The sequence below is a fragment of the Schistocerca piceifrons genome, unplaced genomic scaffold (genome assembly GCF_021461385.2).
Source record: "Schistocerca piceifrons isolate TAMUIC-IGC-003096 unplaced genomic scaffold, iqSchPice1.1 HiC_scaffold_961, whole genome shotgun sequence".
Classification (NCBI taxonomy): Eukaryota; Metazoa; Arthropoda; class Insecta; order Orthoptera; family Acrididae; genus Schistocerca; species Schistocerca piceifrons.
The window spans coordinates 1,970,001-1,975,000 of record NW_025729236.1 but is presented as its reverse complement, the minus strand read 5'-3'; the positions used below and the strand labels follow the sequence as shown (position 1 = coordinate 1,975,000).

The following is a 5,000-nucleotide window of genomic DNA, read 5'->3' as shown; positions in this document are numbered from 1 at the left end:
CAAACAATGACATGAGTCAAAGACACAGGTCTCACACAAGCATAGAATTGGAGCGCCGCCTCTAATAAGCCAAAGGTGCATCCTGACGTGACAAATCTGATCATGTCACAAGCATTCACTTACTATAATCACTATCAACGAACCTGCCGCCCCCGCCCCCCCCCTACACCTTTCCTTACAACAACGTGTAACCTAACCTAACCTAACCTAACCTATGTTGTACCTTAACCTAACCCATGTTGTACCCTAACCTAACCCATGTTGTACCTTAACCTAACCTATGTTGTACCTTAACCTAACCTATGTTGTACCTTAACCTAACCCATGTTGTACCCTAACCTAACCCATGTTGTACCTTAACCTAACCCATGTTGTACCTTAACCTAACCCATGTTGTGCCTTAACCTAACCCATGTTGTGCCTTAACCTAACCCATGTTGTGCCTTAACGTAACCCATGTTGTGCCTTAACGTAACCCATGTTGTGCCTTAACCTAACCCACGTTGTGCCTTAACGTAACCCACGTTGTGCCTTAACGTAACCCACGTTGTGCCTTAACGTAACCCACGTTGTGCCTTAACGTAACCCACGTTGTGCCTTAACGTAACCCACGTTGTGCCTTAACGTAACCCACGTTGTGCCTTAACGTAACCCACGTTGTGCCTTAACGTAACCCACGTTGTGCCTTAACGTAACCCACGTTGTGCCTTAACGTAACCCACGTTGTGCCTTAACGTAACCCACGTTGTGCCTTAACCTAACCCACGTTGTGCCTTAACCTAACCCACGTTGTCCCCTAACCTAACCCACGTTGTCCCCTAACCTAACCCACGTTGTCCCCTAACCTAACCCACGTTGTCCCCTAACCTAACCCATGTTGTCCCCTAACCTAACCCATGTTGTCCCCTAACCTAACCCATGTTGTCCCCTAACCTAACCCATGTTGTCCCCTAACCTAACCCATGTTGTCCCCTAACCTAACCCATGTTGTCCCCTAACCTAACCCATGTTGTGCCCTAACGTAACCCATGTTGTGCCCTAACGTAACCCATGTTGTGCCTTAACGTAACCCATGTTGTGCCTTAACGTAACCCACGTTGTGCCTTAACGTAACCCACGTTGTGCCTTAACGTAACCCACGTTGTGCCTTAACGTAACCCACGTTGTGCCTTAACGTCACCCACGTTGTGCCTTAACGTAACCCACGTTGTGCCTTAACGTAACCCACGTTGTGCCTTAACGTAACCCACGTTGTGCCTTAACGTAACCCACGTTGTGCCTTAACGTAACCCACGTTGTCGCCTAAACCTGCTCTGTAATTGTTATACGACTCGTTCAATTAGTGTAGTGTTGCCCACCCGCAACCCTCGCAATATAGTTCGCTACTCGCACTGCCCGCTCCCCTGTGTATCGCTTCATGTTAAACACCTTGCAAGTCTTGCTGACTTTCCACATGCTCCTGCTGTACACTGTTATGTGGATGGCAGCAGGACGTACATGCCGCCCCCCCCCCCACCCCTCCCCACGTCCCCACCTTGCCCCCTGCCTTCGCAAGCTGGTTGGTGAGAAGTTTGCATGTTCAATGCCCTTCGCATGCGACGTACTCAGGCTACGTTGTGGTGCGGCCTGTGTCAACTGTCCGCTGATGTCGTACGCATAAACCACAATCTGTACTGCACATTCGTCCTTATGTACTGAATGATACATCGTGGCACATGTGTGACCGTACAACGACTGCGCCCAAAAACGGCGGACCATACAGTGCAAATATTGTGCACGCAGCTACGTGTCGTCTCCCTATGAGAGCTGGATTGCAGTGTGGTACGCCATAGAGACGTGTGGGAGGAACGGACGCCGTGGATGGCGATCAGCATGAGCTGTGTGTTGATGTATTCGGACCTAGTCGTCTCTCCTCAAACACCGTGATAGCATGGTGCACCGCGTTCCATATCTGCGACATGCTACAGAGGCCGGTTGACAGTCGTTCGAGCAATGGACATCGCATACGTACGGGGGCCACCTTCCACGTATTGTCTAGGCGTGCACATTTTGTTGCGTGTATGTGGGCAGACGTAGTGTGGCGTGACACCTGACACAGGCATGCAATAATCGTTGAAGTTGCTAATGGCGATGGACGCCTACGTTTGCTGGTGAAGTTACGCAAATGAAGAAATGGTAACCCGTTGTGGTGCGGTTGTTCTCGCTAGGGGTGAATCGGTGATGGCGACGATAGGTTGAGGTACTAACCGGTTGTTCCAGCGATACCCACCATGCCGATGAAACTGAACGGCATCTGGGTGTGAAGCGATACGCGGCGGTGGCTGGGTGGGACCGTCCCCGGCCGGTGAGGGGGCGCCTCCCGGCGTGCTGGCCGCGCGGTGCGTGGGCGCACGCGCTACAGCCGGCTGGTGGGGGCGGCCAGTGGCAGGCGCGCCGGCCGACGGACGCGGCAGGCGTCGCAGCTGCGCGCCGGCGCACCCTGCGCGCGGCGCCGTGCGGCCAAAGTAGGTCCTCGCGGGCCCGGTGCGAAGCGCGGTGGACATCTTCAGTGTGCTGGTCCGATTGAGGACTGTGTGCGTTGAGGATGCGCTGCCGCCCGGCGCTCGGCGCCGCGACGCCGTCTGCTGCTCGGTCGCCCCAGCGGTTCTCGCTGGTGGTTTGTATCGCAGCTGTGCGGATGTGTTGGCGCGTGCGCTGTGCTGGGAGAGTTCGCTTCGGCACCCAAGTGGGGCTTTTGTCCTTCTGTGGCGCTGGCGTTGGAGCTGCCGGTCACCGTAGGTGGCGCGTGTTGTCTCCCGCCGGCAATGCCACGACAGCACGCTCCCGGGCCTCTGTCGGCAGCGGCAAGCTCAGTTGGGAGCACGGGTGGTCGCACCGAAAGCGTCTACTCGCCTAACTCCGGGCGATTGCGCCTCTCTCGAACCCGACCAAGTACTTGGGACGGCGCTGCGCGCCGCCGGGACCTGAGAGGGTTTCGAGGTGTATTGTGCAGGGGAGCTCAGCCTCCTCCTGTTTGCAGAATGATTGAGCGGACGCTTGCGTGTTCGCGCGGGCCCCCGGGACACACTCCCGGGCGGCCGGCTGCTCAGCTCTAGTTGACGCAGCTCCCTGGTTGATCCTGCCAGTAGTCATATGCTTGTCTCAAAGATTAAGCCATGCATGTCTCAGTACAAGCCGCATTAAGGTGAAACCGCGAATGGCTCATTAAATCAGTTATGGTTCCTTAGATCGTACCCACGTTACTTGGATAACTGTGGTAATTCTAGAGCTAATACATGCAAACAGAGTCCCGACCAGAGATGGAAGGGACGCTTTTATTAGATCAAAACCAATCGGTCGGCTCGTCCGGTCCGTTTGCCTTGGTGACTCTGAATAACTTTGGGCTGATCGCACGGTCCTCGTACCGGCGACGCATCTTTCAAATGTCTGCCTTATCAACTGTCGATGGTAGGTTCTGCGCCTACCATGGTTGTAACGGGTAACGGGGAATCAGGGTTCGATTCCGGAGAGGGAGCCTGAGAAACGGCTACCACATCCAAGGAAGGCAGCAGGCGCGCAAATTACCCACTCCCGGCACGGGGAGGTAGTGACGAAAAATAACGATACGGGACTCATCCGAGGCCCCGTAATCGGAATGAGTACACTTTAAATCCTTTAACGAGTATCTATTGGAGGGCAAGTCTGGTGCCAGCAGCCGCGGTAATTCCAGCTCCAATAGCGTATATTAAAGTTGTTGCGGTTAAAAAGCTCGTAGTTGGATTTGTGTCCCACGCTGTTGGTTCACCGCCCGTCGGTGTTTAACTGGCATGTATCGTGGGACGTCCTGCCGGTGGGGCGAGCCGAAGGCGTGCGACCGCCCCGTGCGTGCTCGTGCGTCCCGAGGCGGACCCCGTTGAAATCCTACCAGGGTGCTCTTTATTGAGTGTCTCGGTGGGCCGGCACGTTTACTTTGAACAAATTAGAGTGCTTAAAGCAGGCAAGCCCGCCTGAATACTGTGTGCATGGAATAATGGAATAGGACCTCGGTTCTATTTTGTTGGTTTTCGGAACCCGAGGTAATGATTAATAGGGACAGGCGGGGGCATTCGTATTGCGACGTTAGAGGTGAAATTCTTGGATCGTCGCAAGACGAACAGAAGCGAAAGCATTTGCCAAGTATGTTTTCATTAATCAAGAACGAAAGTTAGAGGTTCGAAGGCGATCAGATACCGCCCTAGTTCTAACCATAAACGATGCCAGCCAGCGATCCGCCGCAGTTCCTCCGATGACTCGGCGGGCAGCCTCCGGGAAACCAAAGCTTTTGGGTTCCGGGGGAAGTATGGTTGCAAAGCTGAAACTTAAAGGAATTGACGGAAGGGCACCACCAGGAGTGGAGCCTGCGGCTTAATTTGACTCAACACGGGAAACCTCACCAGGCCCGGACACCGGAAGGATTGACAGATTGATAGCTCTTTCTTGATTCGGTGGGTGGTGGTGCATGGCCGTTCTTAGTTGGTGGAGCGATTTGTCTGGTTAATTCCGATAACGAACGAGACTCTAGCCTGCTAACTAGTCGCGTGACATCCTTCGTGCTGTCAGCGATTACTTTTCTTCTTAGAGGGACAGGCGGCTTCTAGCCGCACGAGATTGAGCAATAACAGGTCTGTGATGCCCTTAGATGTTCTGGGCCGCACGCGCGCTACACTGAAGGAATCAGCGTGTCTTCCTAGGCCGAAAGGTCGGGGTAACCCGCTGAACCTCCTTCGTGCTAGGGATTGGGGCTTGCAATTGTTCCCCATGAACGAGGAATTCCCAGTAAGCGCGAGTCATAAGCTCGCGTTGATTACGTCCCTGCCCTTTGTACACACCGCCCGTCGCTACTACCGATTGAATGATTTAGTGAGGTCTTCGGACTGGTACGCGGCATTGACTCTGTCGTTGCCGATGCTACCGGAAAGATGACCAAACTTGATCATTTAGAGGAAGTAAAAGTCGTAACAAGGTTTCCGTAGGTGAACCTG

At 54.0% G+C, this 5,000-nt stretch overlaps 1 non-coding gene across 1 annotated transcript in view; it reads left to right on the top strand.

The window, feature by feature from the left end:
• Positions 1–3,105: 3,105 nt before the first annotated feature.
• The window catches only part of LOC124774222, a 1,909-nt gene continuing 14 nt past the window's right edge, over positions 3,106–5,000 (top strand). Inside the window, exon 1 of the ribosomal RNA XR_007015212.1 lies at positions 3,106–5,000. This exon is cut by the window's right edge and continues 14 nt beyond it. This is a non-coding gene — a ribosomal RNA (small subunit ribosomal RNA).